The sequence below is a fragment of the Enhydra lutris genome, unplaced genomic scaffold (genome assembly GCF_002288905.1).
Source record: "Enhydra lutris kenyoni isolate GAN:26980312 unplaced genomic scaffold, ASM228890v2 scaffoldscaffold80, whole genome shotgun sequence".
Taxonomy (NCBI): Eukaryota; Metazoa; Chordata; class Mammalia; order Carnivora; family Mustelidae; genus Enhydra; species Enhydra lutris.
Genome location: NW_019154164.1, coordinates 2,654,848 through 2,669,485, shown reverse-complemented (window position 1 = coordinate 2,669,485; position 14,638 = coordinate 2,654,848). Strand labels below are relative to the sequence as shown.

Below are 14,638 nucleotides of genomic sequence, written 5' to 3'. Positions count from 1 at the left end.
GATCAGAAGGCAGGTTTTAGGTTAAAAAAAGGGGCGGGGGGAGATACTCCATAAAGCTCCCGATTTAAGTGCCACACCTCAGATGGACAGAGGGAAACCAAAACTTCTTTTCCACCACGTCATTTAAGTATTTATTGCATGCTGGCTATTCCAGATGTTCGCCAGCCTTGTGCTAGGCACAAGGAAGGATACAAAAGACACACAACATCTGGTTCCTGCCCTCACAGAGCTTACAATCTAACTGCAGGCCCATCTATTCTTACTGGAGAAGCAAAGGTGATTGTTCTTCTCAACAGACAGCAGCAACTCTTCTCTCCGAGGACAAGATGCCTCCCTCCACTTGCTTTCTCAGCATTTCCACGGCGCGGCCCAGGGCATCTCCCCAGAAGTAAACTCCTAGACTCACACGGTTAAGAGGCTAGATGCAAACACCCTCCAGGTATGGATCTGCGATTGTCTTCCTTTCTAATTACTGCGCTGGCCCTCTCACAAGCCCAGTAGGGCCAAGCAAAATGGTTATGAAACCGAGGAATTTGTGTTTAGGTGAGATGCACATGATCCACACTGCTATTTTCTGTCCCAGACTCACCATGACTCACTCATGTCACTTAAAAGAAAGGCTTCAATCCACATCAGAGATGCCATTTGAAGAGCAAGGCAATGCAAAGGAAGCCCACAGCGTCTCTGTATTTTGGGAGCCTGTCCAAAACATCCAAGTTAAAAAAAAATCCACAAAACCACACAGTGATTAATTTAACGTTATTTCCTTGCAATGTTGCCAAAAATAAAGTGAAGAGATACGTAGTGAGCAAACACGGAAATTTGTCTTTCAATCTTGTTTTGGCCCAACATATAATCTCAATCAAAAGGAAAATCATCTCCAATCTGCAAGGTAATTATTTTAGGGTGTCTTCCCTAATTTCAAAGCAGAGGAACAACTTCTAGTTGGAATCAAAGCTGGACTATTGACTATTAACAGAGTGTGGTAAATAACCACCGTGCTTCTATTGTCTGAACAAAACAGTTGTCTTTTTTTTTTTCAACCAAAACAAGCAGAAAACAGCCTGAGGCCTTTAAACTTGAACCCCTGGCGAGAAAGCACCATACAATTATTTTCCAGGACAATTTCGATTCTTCATACCGATTTTGACTGCCTTGCTCCTCATACCTAGCTTCTCACAAAGAAAACTTTCCTTGCCCAAAATCTTACTCTCTTCCCTTAATTTTGTCCCCTCTTGTCCATATCCTTTTCAAAACCCAAATCACTCGATGTCAACTGAACACAGATTGTCCCTCCCCACCACCCCAGGGCCCTGGCTTTTTTCGTTTCTGTCTAAAAGAGGAAAAGAAATCAGCCTAAGAAAAAAGCTTTGCTGATTCCTCTCCAGTATACTGATTTTTTTTTCTTCAAGAACTTACGTTTGTCTACATGTTAAGAGTCACATAAGAAGGAAAACACTACTCCATTTATTTATTAGAGAAAGGAAGGGAAAAGATGCCTTGTCTCATGCCAAGAAGTAAAATAGTATGAACTCCACAACCTTCAGTCTGCCCGCAGCTTTAATCCCACCACTGCCAGGGTTCTGACGTCATCTTCAATCAATAAAATAACCTTGTTTCCCCTGGACAAACAGACGGTCTCCGAGGGCATTTGATATGGGAAGAAAGGCTTTCCAATGGTTCTCTCTTAAAAATACATTTTGAATCTATATATTCATCTCTTCTGTAACAACAACAGGGCAGCAAGGCCAATCTAAATTCTTAACTATACCTGCAATCATTGGCCTCTTTCAGTATACCTCAGTCAAACCCAGTTCTGGTTAAACCAAATCACATGAGTGAGAGCCCGGATGTTTCTCAAGCTACGTCCCAGAAAAATCAGTGTTACAAGCTGGCCAGGATAGACCAAATTCTTGCCCTTTGAATAAATGTGAAATATGCCTGGAAGATCTTCTTTTTATCCCTTCTGCCCCTCTTCCTAATCTTCCCTCAACCCTCACTCTGCCAACCAAGATGAAGAACCTAAGTCTAGGTAACCTGTTTCTCTGATAAATCTCCATCAACTTGCACCCTCTAATTACTTTGAGCTAAATGGAAAGAAGCCAGTTCAAAGTTTCCCCTATGTCTACATATCTACGTGCATATATATTTGTGCAGAAAACACACATGCATGCGTGCACGCAAAGCCTCCCACAGAAAGAGGCAAAACAGCCTTCTGAATTCTCTCACGTCCTCTCAGGTTGGTCCAGGTTTTGGCCTGAAGTGTCCTAGAGAACACCTTGTTTGACAGTCTTGCCACCCAGGATGCTAATTCACTTCCTCTGGAAGGTAAGAAATAATAATTCCTTTGCATGTTATCTCTAACCTTTCAATGTGTGACAGGCAAACAGTGTAAGATCTATGGTTAAGGGCCTGGGCCTAGATTCACACTGTTTAAGTTCAAATCCTGGATCTATGGCTTATTAGCTGGCCTCATACATTTCTTTTGACCTCCTTAAATCTCATTTCATCATCTTCAAGATAGGGATAACAGTGCTCATACCTCATCCAGTGTTGTTATAAAGATTAAGGGAGGTAATTCATGTAAAGTGCTAAGCATAGAGCCTGGCACAAAGTAAAGGCTCAATAAAATCTATTACTATTATTATTTCAAAGTGGCCTTTTTTTCTAGATGACTATAGCAATTTTATGAATTAAAGTTTTCTTTAAAACCTTTATTTGCAACTCAGTCTTTGTGCAGGGGTTCTCAGATCAGTGAAGGTCAGAACTAAAAAGACTCTAAGGAGACCATCTAGTGGTCCAATCCCCTCTTTCCGTATATGAAGGTGCCAGAGCTTAACAACAGTCAGTGCCTGGGCCAGAATGCAGGTTTTATGACTCCCAGGGCAACAGTCCTTCCACTGTAATATATTATCTAGCATATTAGTTTGTACATAGAAGATGTCTAATAAACATTTACTGAATTGAATTGACTCTGGTTTTAAGAGACTATAAACCTGGCTCAATGCTACCACCATGTTCCAATTCCATCAGAAGCCAAATGTTAACAGCAGGAGGAAAAATTCAGAGTTAAGAGAGAGAGAAGTGTGTAGCTAGAAGCATGGCAGAAGGACCTTGCAAAATCTTCCTTCTTTAGGCCAAGATTTGTAGGTGGGTCAGAGAGTAACATGAACCTCCACTGATCAATGTCTCCAGGCCTCCGTTCTTGGTCTTGCCAACATCAAACCAACTTGGAACTTGCCCTTACGTCAGTCCAGCACTAAGAAAAGGCTTTGAGTTGGTCCCACCTCTTTGCTTCGAGCCCTACCGCTATCTAGATTATGTTGGAAGATTATTTTAAGAACCACAGCAAGGCCTTGGCATTTCCAAATCATACTGACAGTGTCAGGTATCTGTTTCTGAGATGGTTAACTCAAAGGTGCGGCCAACTGGATCCCCGTTTTACTTTTCTGTACTCTAAAGCAATTAACTTGAACATGTTAACAGGCAACCGAGGTGATTAACCCTGAAGTGTACATGAGCAATGACATACTGAGTAACAAGAAGAATCCTGTTGCCACCACACCACCTCCCACCATACACACCCATTTCAAGGGAGGAAGAGGCCCGTCATGACATCCCATGTCTCCTTACTTCAGAAAAACGATACGCAGTCCATGAAATCAGACTGAGCATAAACTGAGACAAGTTCAGGAATATACCTAGAAGCTGCCTGCTTTACCATTTTCCTATCTTTGATGCTACACTACTCACTTTTATTTTTGTTCCTACTTTTATAAGTAATATAAATACAGCATGCAAATATTTATAATGAAGAGGAAAAAAAATTGCCCAAGGTCTCAGCACCTCAACCTAAACGTTGTTACCGGTACAGATTATTTCTTTTATTTCTCTGTGCATTTGTGTTTTTACAAAGTCATGAAATATTGACATATATATAATGTCGGATCCTACATTTCACTTTCTCATAAGCACTTTCTCCATAGTATATACAGACTGTGGTGTAGACTTCATAAAAACATCCCAATGACTGTGTAATAGTCTGTGACAGGAGTGTATCAAGATTCACTTACCCATTCTCTACTTATTAAGACATTTAAATTGCTTTCAATTTTGTGCTAGTCTAAATAATGTTACAAAAACATCTTTAAGACATAGCCTTTTTCAATATTTTGGATGGTTTCCTAATGACAGAGTCCCACAAGTGAAATTAATGGGTCAAGGTGCAGGAATGTTTTTTAGACAGTCCACTAAAGAAATAAAAGCAGCAAAACACCAAAGCCCCACGAAATCTCTCCTTCATTTAATGAAGAGTTCTCCTCTCCCATTTTTCCACCAGGGTAGAGCAGGACTCCTGGGAGGGAAAGAAGCCAAGAGAAGCACTGTAGTATCCCAGCGACTTGCGAAATGGCAGAGTGGAATGTGGGCTCCCCTGTGAATCCAGCCTGCATGCACTTGCCCCAAATTGCCACCCAGCCAAGAAGCTAATTAGTAAAAGCATCAGGTGGGTGAGAACAGGTTCATGGCCTGTAATGGCTTATATCATGTTTCATTTTTGCCCTTGGAAAGATCTGACAGTCAGCTTGAAGACATTCAGTTCTAGTGACCCAGCCTGCTACATTCTGAGAATTAAATCTGTTAGTTTTCAGATACCAATCTTCCCTCTATTTTGAAGGGTATCTTTCTGTATAGAAGTAAGCATACATGACCAATGAGCCTGTGTGTGTACCTCTATTTTCGGCCACAGTTAAGGTGGCACATTTAAGGTCAGCTCTGTTTAATATTATATGAGTTAAGTGGCACCGGTCTGAAATGGTCAACGTGTTATAGACAGAGGTTTATTTGCAGACTCAACCATAAGAGTCATTTAGTGCTGAACAGAGAAGGCAACAGGCTTAGCAAGCGCAGACACCACAAGGCACTTCTTTCCTGGGCTGTTTAGTCAGAGCTCTCATAAGAGGCCAGGTCCACTTTCCACCTTGCCCTTGCAGGTTTTTCTCGAAGCCTCCTCCATCTTGCCTCTGCCCCCAACTCTGCTCAATATGGAAAATTAATTCTCTCTCCTTGATGGTGCCCTGGACTTTGTACACAGCTCAACTGCAGGACAGTCACACACACACCATGTAGTTTCCACAAACATTTATTGAGTGTTTGCAGTAGCCAGGCACTGTCTAGGCCCTAGAGTGGATGAAAAAAAAAAAGAAGAAAGAAAGAAACCAGAGATCAGTCCTCAAGAAGCTCCCAGTCAAGCAGAGGGGGCACAATCCAGCCAGAAGCTCTGGCAAAGCAGAGGACCCTGCCAAAAACTCTGCGCCCACCCCCCCAGCAAAGCTTCCCAGAGGAAAAGACCAAGGAGCTGAATAGGAGACATCTGATAACCAACTTGATGTTGAGGAAGTTGGAAAGGGAGGAGCCGAAGATAGGATGAGATAGATCTTCTGGAGACATTAGCATTCAGATAACAGGTAAGGTCAAAGAGTGGGTTAGAACAGGCATGGCAGGGGGCGGAACAGGAAGGATGAAACTAAGGAGGGACCTCCGAAAGAAACCATCATTCAACGGTCAGATACTCTGTATTTGTGGTAGTGAGAGGGAAATTTCTTTATTTACCCCAGTGCTTTGTACCCCCCCACCCCCATGCCTTCAGTCTAGATGTTGGAATACATGCTCCAGGGACAGAAGTCTGCAGTTACAATGCAGAGAGGGAGACAGAGCCAGAGAAAGAAAGAGAAAGAGAGAGAGAGAGAGAGAGAAGTTAATTTTGTCTTCTAAGCTTCTAAATACCAAGGCAGAAATCACTCTGCTAGGTTAAGCCAGAAATGGAAGAACTTAGAGATCACAGGTTGGGTGCGTGATTTCCCTCTGTATCCTTCCCAACAGCTACAACGTTAACTGGTACACGAAATACCCAGAAGAACCGCTTATTGCCTATTGAGTAAATCACAACTTCCCAAAGACTTTGCTGGAGGCAACAGCAAGAGAAGACAAGGGATGAAAGACATAGAATAGCAAGAACAATAATTCTGTTACCTTTAGTTTCTCAGCTTTTCTTCTAAGGAGACGAAACCTCTTTCACTTCCGTTATCTTATTTGTCCTTCTTAGCCGCTCTGTGAGGAAATAGAGGCAGATGTGATTGATACTATTTTACAACTGGAGAAGCTTTAAGCCCAGAAAAGATAGTTAATGATAACTCATTTGACTAAGGTTTCACCGTAGCATACTTGTGGGGCCAGGATCAGAACCCGGGTCTGGTGACCTCCTCCCCTCTGCAGAGTTACTAGACACAAATCCCTGTGGACTGGACTCTCCATTTTTTAAGGAGGACTGTTCACAAGAGAAACTCGTTAGGAAAGCGAAATTCTCTCAGGACTCTAACAGTATCTTGAGCAAGCCCGGGCACTGCACCCATAAGAAAAAATCTAAGACGTTTTCCTGTACCAACACTGGAACGTTGAGCTATAATTTGCAGTGGTGCTGCACTAAAATAATCAGGAGTTCCCTGTTCTGCTGCACCCCTTTCGAAGGGAGCCCCATCTGCCTTCGGTCTGGTTTTTGTGTCTGAGTGGGGCTCAGGTGCTGACTGCAGGTGTGGCATCCAGCAGGTGCATGGACGGGAGCCAGAGTTTCATATCTTCATACCAAAGGGCCTGAGTCACTCCCCAAAGGCAGCCCCTCCTCCTCACACTTACAAGCCCCGGGAACCTGTCTTGACCAAGTTGCCATTGCAGAACTAAATCTAGACTCTGCCTTCCGAGGAAGGCCTAGGGTAAAATCAGTGAAAAGTACAAATCTTATAACCCAGCCAACTGAAGCTAGTGTAGGCATATGCCGCAGGCATAGCGTCAGGGGATAGGTGTACAGAACGACTGTTCCCCTGCTAGCTATGGAGAAAAGGAGGACCACAGCAGGCCCATGTTATGTATTTAGCTAAAGAGTACTTAATTCTATTGGAAACGGCCCTAAAACCTCACGCACAAGTATTCATTCCTCTAAAAAACACAGAGTACGGTAGAAGGTACACACTAAGAATCCTGGACTCCAGTTACCATCAAGACCAGTCTCCTTCAGGCGGCCAAGAGACAACCACTTAGCCTAGTCACAAAAAGTGCCAGGTCAAAAAAGTCATCACATTGCCCTCATGGAAGCCCAACTGAGAGCCTGGGCAGACAGAATGCTCTTTGGGGATAAAGAGGGGTCATCCAAATTTCTTTAGCTGCAAAAATTGTTTGCTTTTAAAGAAAAAATTTGCCGGCCCCAAAGACACACAGACACACACACACACACACACACACACACACACACACACACAGAAGAGCAAAGAGAAATTAATTGCAGGGGGAAAAAAACCCAAATGTTAACTTAATAAAATGGCTTATTGTCATTCACCATATTTCTCCAATTCATATGGAAAACTCAAATTAATAAGCTTTGGTTTACAGCTGGTGATCCCAAAAGTAAAACTGGTTACTAAACTAAAATGTTATCACTGTATATAAACAGAGTGAAACAAAAATCTGAACTGAAAACCTAAATGTAATAGAGAGGAAATTAAACTTCTTCAAAATAGGCTATCTAAATAATTTTCCCCATCTGTGATTTTTATCTTAGTTTGCTGTCACACGGAAAGAAATGCCATTAATTCAATGCAAATCCTGCCCCTTGAAAACAACCAAAATGAGTAAGTGATGTACTAATTAGCTTCCTAATGGGGAAGGTTTTAATTGAACTCTTCTATAACAACCTTCATCAAAGTTTCCAGGGCAACTTCATAAAAGGATGTCAAACCTGGCCCATATTTTTATCCCCTTAAAAATAATTCTCAATGCACAGAAACACAGAAAGCTTATTTCTCTTCAATGCTGTTAACACTCAGGCCACTACATTTTCTGATGTCAGCAATCCCCTTCCCACAAATATTCCAAGTATGCACCACCGTCATTCTCCTTTCAATTATGTGGTTTCTCTGCTCCTTTACTGATTGAGTCCAGGCCTCTTGGATAATGAGAAGCATGTGCAGGGAAAATATGCTCTTAAAAAACACATACATCAGTTTCATCTGCATTTTGAAGGGGGGAGATCATTTGTCCATATCAAAAGGATCAAAATGTGAAGTCTGCTATGAGATATATAAAGAAGAAAAAGATCGGCACCAATGCCTAAAGTTGGGGGGGGGGGGGGCAGTTACGGTCATCTGAAGCAACACCAGTAAGAATAAGGGAGACCCCCCAAAATCCACCCTTTCTAGCTTGGCCACATGTATATTTAATGTTATCTTAATGTTGCTTTGGGGGGTATTTGAGTTCTGACATACGCATGGAAATGAGCCACGAATTGTACAGCAAGCATAAATATTCCATCATTAATAAAAACCAGCTGTGTATAAAACACTACAATGGCTGGGTTTCAGTTACTGGCTATCATCAGTATGTGTCACAAGCAAATATTACTCAAAACTTTCTCCCTTAACACACACACACATTCACACACAAACACACGCAGAAATTTGTTGTACTCTTTTTAATCTTCTGGAAGTGCTCTGAAGAACTCGCTGATCTCTATGGCACATTTCAACTAATGTCTCTTTTCAAAGCGATTTTTCATCACCCTGGAAGAGGCCAGAGTCCTCTCACTAGAATTTCAGCTTACCACATAAAATGAAAATGTTTAATGGTTAAGAGCCAAGAGGGTCAATAATACAAATGTTGGGATGATCAGTTATAGTCAGTAAGGCAATGGGGCACCAAAGGGTGTGACAGGTTGTAAGAGAGCAAAGCTCATTAAAAGTGAACACCTGCTCAGGACCTTATAATAAACGGGCTCTGCCATCATGCAAACACCTTTCATCCAATGACCTTGAAGCATGTGTCTAATATGAAGCATGCCTAAACACCTCTGTGAAGTATTAATATCCCTGCTTCCCAGAAGGGTAACTGAAGCTCAGAGCAGCTAATTCATTTACGCCTGGTCACATGGCAAGTCAAAGAGGGTTGGGCACAGAAAGCATAGATCCTGGCTTCAAGTCACACAGTCTAATGGTATTTCATGCAGTTGGGGCAATAATGAAAGTGACTTTACAAACGTCAAGGGCAGCCTATAGAGTTAAAAAAAAAAGGTAGATTTTCAAAAAATATCTTCAGAGGTACTAGGAAATATATCCATCTGCATTTTCCCCATGAATACATATCATTAAAAATGTACTTAATTTGGAGCTTTCTAAGGACTAAAAACCCATACTTCACTTTCCTATCCTGGTTAAAGAAATATAATCTAATTTACGATGAGCCACTGGTTTCCAGGAATGAATTCTCCAAAATGGAGATCATATGTGCAATATACCTTCTCTTTGTCAAAGGAAAATTAAAGGACCGGTAACTGAGCTTCCACTGTATAGGGAAGGCCTCAAATGAAGAACCCATTACGTGTGGGTTATCCTGCCACACCTACATCTCTTTGTCTCAAATCGTAAGTTCCCTTATTATTTTTTAGTCTAACTTCAACATATTATTTTCAAAGCCATGAAACAAGAATTTGTGCCTTCCTGCTTTTCCTTTCTCATTGGGGAAATTTTATAGTCCACCCAAATTTGTACTCTCTTGATGGCATATCATGATACAGTGATTTAAGAATCCATTGCTAATGGTTTAGACAAAGTAAACAGTGGAATGTAGTTTTCTTTTTGCTTAAATAGAATGAGGGAGGGGTAACAGGAGGTCAAGGGAGTGGACTGAACAGCCTTGCTAGATACATGAACACCCCTAAATCACAGAAAGGGCGAGGGATTACTTACTAAATCTAGAGACTAATTAATATTAGTCTCTCTTGGCATTCGACGAACAGACATACATGATTCTTCATGCGTACTTAGTCAGATTTTCACTTCATTTTTCCCCGCAGGTTTAAAAAGTTAAGTCTTAGGTGAGCACTTATTTAAAAGAAACTGTAAATTTCTGTGACCCCACCCCAACTACGTAAAATTCATGTTAAGTACAGAAACAAAGACTTGAAAGGAACTAAGAAAAATGAAAGTGGATGATCTGTTAGGTCGATGGGATTCTTGATGAAGTTCTGGGCAGGATCCTAGCTTTTTAATTTGATATGTTGTTAAAACACAAAGCACAATGCATTTATATTGATATATCCTTTAAGACATTTTTTTAAACATCCAGATGATTACATGATTGCATTTTCTAACAATTGTTGCGCCTCATTCTAGTAGGAATCATTCACATTCACACCACAAGTAGAGGTGGAGGAAGGGAACCATAAACTTTTGAGAACTGGTTCTCAAAATCACCCTGTCCAAATTCTCACAATTTACAGAGGAGGACCTGCCAAGGGTGGTAAACTAAGTTAGAGGTGGGCCTAGAGCCCACATCCCAATCTCCAAGAGGCTCACTAGGAAAGTTTATTGTAGATTCTTCTAATAAAAATAGCATTAGTTGCTGCTATTTGCCAGAAACAATCTTCTGGATCTTGGATTATTCAAATACAATAACTAGAATTAAACTGTTTGACCTATGTGGGGTAGACAGTCCCATCCTTAGACTTATCAAAATCTGCGAAGTCTGATTTATTTCCAGAAAGTCATATTAGCTCCCTTCTACAAGTGGTTGTAGGCTGGAGCTGAACGTGGCCAGCATTATTACAAGCCAGAATGATTTAGACAATTAACTCCACCCCATATAACAAAAAGATTTCAAAGGCCAAATAATCGCCTCACTTAATTCAAGCTATAGTCATTACAACAAAATTCTAATGTCTTCCTTTATGCAATAAATATGTTTTTGAGAAGTCCCAGTTATAGTAAATTGTATATACCAAGTCATAACTCAAAAGCACAAACTAGGAAAGCTAGTTCTTTCAAAGAAACCTGTAGTGGATTCTTTTATAAAGCAAATGACCTCTTATTTTCCTTCCTTTTCCTTTTCTTTTAAGTTCAGATTTTGTGGTGTGTGTGTGGAAGGGGCAACTTCCCTCCTTTCTCTGGGTTAAAAGGGGTCAGGAGCCCACCGTGGAGGAGAGCAGTGCAGGATGCGCAGCCTGTTTTAAGGCCCCCTTAGTTCCTGGGACCAAATTCTAACCTTTGACTTGGGGGTGGGACCCTAGATTTTGGACCAAAGTCCACAAAAGGCAGCAAGAAATGAAGAAGTAAGCAAGACTAAAGACAACACATCATAGAAAACCACCAACAAAAATTCCTGGGGACAGGAAATCAATGGAGCACAATTCTGAACAAATTGGTTTAGTCCCAAGCTAATTAACTTGTCAAGCAGATCTCCAAACCCACTGAATCCATGGGGGAAAGAGGTGATGTAATAGGAGACTGGGGAACATTTACCCATTTACCATCCTAAAAGGCTCAGCCTGACCACACACACCTCTCTCCACCCCTTTCAGTGGGTTTTAGCCACACTTAATGGGTGCAAAGGACAGTTTCTTCCAGACGGTCCCTAAGAATAGACTGTTCTCATGCATTCCAAATGCTCAATCTCCATGGAGGAGGCTACCTGATCACAAGCATTTCCCAAGAGGGAATATATCCCCTACTTCTCCTCACTGGTAACATCCCCTCCATCCCAATGAAACAAAACAACTTCTAACCATCCTGAGAACTTAGGGGGACTTTTTGGGGAGAAAGGAAAAGAAACTTTAAGAGGGGAGTAGGAGAGTGTGAGAAACTCCTCTTGTCTCCAAATGGAAAAGGGCCTTAAAAAGCTGGATCAAAGGAAGAAAGGGGGATGGGGGAGACAGGCTGCTTAATTACAAAGACACCCTTTTAAAGAAGGCACAGGCCCTGGGAGAGGGCTCTTAGGAGAGGCACAGAAGCAGATGTACCCACTTAGAATTCTGGCACTCAATGGGACCTCAAGGTCATAGCATCCATCCCTCTGTGTTCTGAATAGACTGTTCTTAAGGGTATTCTAGAAAGAGTCTCATTCGCTCTTTACAAAACTTTAGAAAAAGCAACTCCACAAAATGCCTTGGGTGTGCATGTGTCTAATAATTCCTACTTCACAAACCAGAAATGAGCTTTCAATACCCAAATCCAAAATAGTATTGAATTTAAAATTTCCTTCTAAAATATTTTAAATAGGTAAGCAGATCCGCAACTTTCACATAAAAGTTACTCTGCATACAAGCATGGTCAGAGGTTTACTGCATATCTAGACTATGAAGTTAGAAAAAGCACTTTCAATTTTAGAGAGCCACAGAGTTTTCCAAAGAAAGAAGTATCTTAAAACGAAGTATGATGTAGTGCCAGAAAGTGTCTGTAAATGACACCGGATAAACCCATACAGAATAACTGGAACCTGAGTTATCATCTGTAAATAGATGCAACTACTCTACAACCACCTGGCTATTAAAATGTCCCAGGCCAGTTATAAAATGTAGTTTGGTCAGGCCAACTTTTCCCTCCCAGCTGATCTGAAAGATGATAGCCTTTAAAATTGTCGCCCTGTGCTGTTCCTTCTCTCCCTTCGTGCTTTCCTTTCCCGTTAAAATCAACCAACACAACTATTTAAAAAAAATAAGTAAATAATTTGTTCACAAATAAACCATGGGTTGCTGACAATTTAGTTACAGGTCTTTGAATACCACCACCCTTCTCATTTGGCCATGTTCGCCCAATTGGAGATAGGTGGGAAATGGGAGAAAATTTATTCTGCATCCAAAATGGTATTGCGAAGTATTCTTAGCTACTAAACAAGGGTGCTGAAAGGTCTGAGAAGGCTTCATAAAGGCTGGCCAGAGATACGGCTTTTCACAAAACCTGGTTCAAGGAGACTTAAATTACCTTAGCCCTCCATTATTGAAGATTATGGTGACTAATTATCTTCCTCTCTGAATAAAAGAGAGTCATATTTTAAAAAGTTTTAAATGCCTCCCAACTTCTAGTCTTAATGTGGGGGTGGGGAACAGAAGGAGATAGGAGAACTACATCCAACACAACTCCACAATTCTTTCAAAAATACATGCTAGAGACTGAAAATGCTGTTTCTCACAAACGTCCGCTTTCCTCTCTCATTTAATTGTATCTAGTTCCTTGCTGCAAATTATTATTATACGACTATTATTGGCAATTTATCAGGCTACAAAGGCTGTCACTCTCCGTCTCGCTTTTCCTTTTCTTTGTTTTTATGTATCGATAAATCCATTTTGCTGTTGAAGCACCAGTGTACATGGACCCAGACTTGGGACCCTCAAGACACCTGCATGATCCTGAGAAACTGGTCACTTAACATCTATAAACCAGATACTGGGCAATTCCATCCTCACCCACCACATACATACATACATGCATACACACACACACACACACACACACACACACACACCCCGAAAGGAGTGTAAAATTGTAGATTACTCCCAGACTTTTGGACTTCAAGAATTCACAGCCCCGGGGGGAGGGCAGTGTGAGCCCCCACCCCAACTCTAAGCATTTTGGAGGAACGCATCTAGCAATCTGAGATAAGCGCAGACATTCCTTCTGAGGTAAATGAAGACCTGAAGTTCCTTCATTCCTTTTGTGCTTAATTACCTAGAGACCCACAAGGACCCCAGGAGGCAAGGAAGTAAAAGTACCATGAAGTAGTGGTACCCACTAGCATCTCTGTAGGACGAGAAAGGAGCGCACACTCTTCAACCGATTTAAGTTGGGGCTCATCCCGGAAAACTCACGGCCAGCTGCAAAGAAAGTAGAACACACGGGCATCCCCACACGCATCTAGATCGACTCACTCACGCCGAGGGCACGATCAAGTTCATGCCACCATGGATTCCTGCCCCAGTTCCCCGCGAAAAGTAACCATGCGTCTCCTACCCCTGAAGGCACCGAAGACCAGGTGACGACTCTCTGTTCGCTCAAGTGGCTTCAGTCCCGGGCCGGAGGCCAGGGATGGGCAGGGGGAAGCCCCAACTCCCGGCTGCTCCGCTCCTCGCCGCTCCGTCCGGGCTCTCCTTGGTGGCAGTGGACAGGCAGGATACCGGGCCGGAGGGTGGAGCAGCGGATGGTCGGAGGCAAGACAGGCTGGAGGTGGGGGTGGAGGGGGCGGTGAGAACTGAGAGAAGATGAGGCGAAAGAAAGCGGAGATGGAGGAATAAATCAGGGGGTCTACTAGCTTGGGCAGCCAGAAAGCTCCTCGGAAGGAAGGGGCGTGACTGCGATGAAGGCAGCTCCTGGGCAAAGGATGGGAGGTAGGGGAGGGGGGCGAATGGGTGGCTTTTCTTCTTGCGGTGAGCGGCTAGGACCGCCCCGGAGCGGGAGGGTGGACTAGAGAGTGGGGCGGAGTAGAGGGCGGGGAATGGAGGGAGGGAGCCGGCCTGGACCCAGGGACTGGGGGGGGGGGGGGGGGGGGCGGAAGAGAGGCGGGGCCAGAGGGCGGGGAAGTTTCAAACAATTGAACGGCGGGGTCCAGCCACTCTGGCGAAAGTGGGGGGTTCCTAGCTCTTGTCCTTCCAGTAACGTGGCTTAACGCGCTCGCTGCAGTCCTGAGAGGCTACGCAAGCACTGACTGGGAGGAAGGAAAGGGTTCTGCAAAGACTACAATAATAATCTACGACACCAGCGGAGCGGAGGCGCGTGGGAGAGCCCGTGCAGCTCCCCGCCCCACAGCGGGAGGAAGAAACACAAATAAT

The 14,638-nt window shown here is 42.8% G+C and overlaps 1 protein-coding gene across 1 annotated transcript in view; it reads right to left on the bottom strand.

Moving 5' to 3' along the window:
* The window catches only part of LOC111160979 (angiomotin), a 62,018-nt gene extending 48,089 nt beyond the window's left edge, over positions 1 to 13,929 (bottom strand). Inside the window, exons 1-2 of the mRNA XM_022524395.1 lie at positions 13,824 to 13,929; positions 6,031 to 6,108 (exon numbers count right to left, since the gene is read on the bottom strand). The gene's annotated coding sequence lies outside the window, so the exon portion shown is untranslated. The remainder of the gene's footprint in view (positions 1 to 6,030; positions 6,109 to 13,823) is intronic.
* Positions 13,930 to 14,638: the final 709 nt, after the last annotated feature.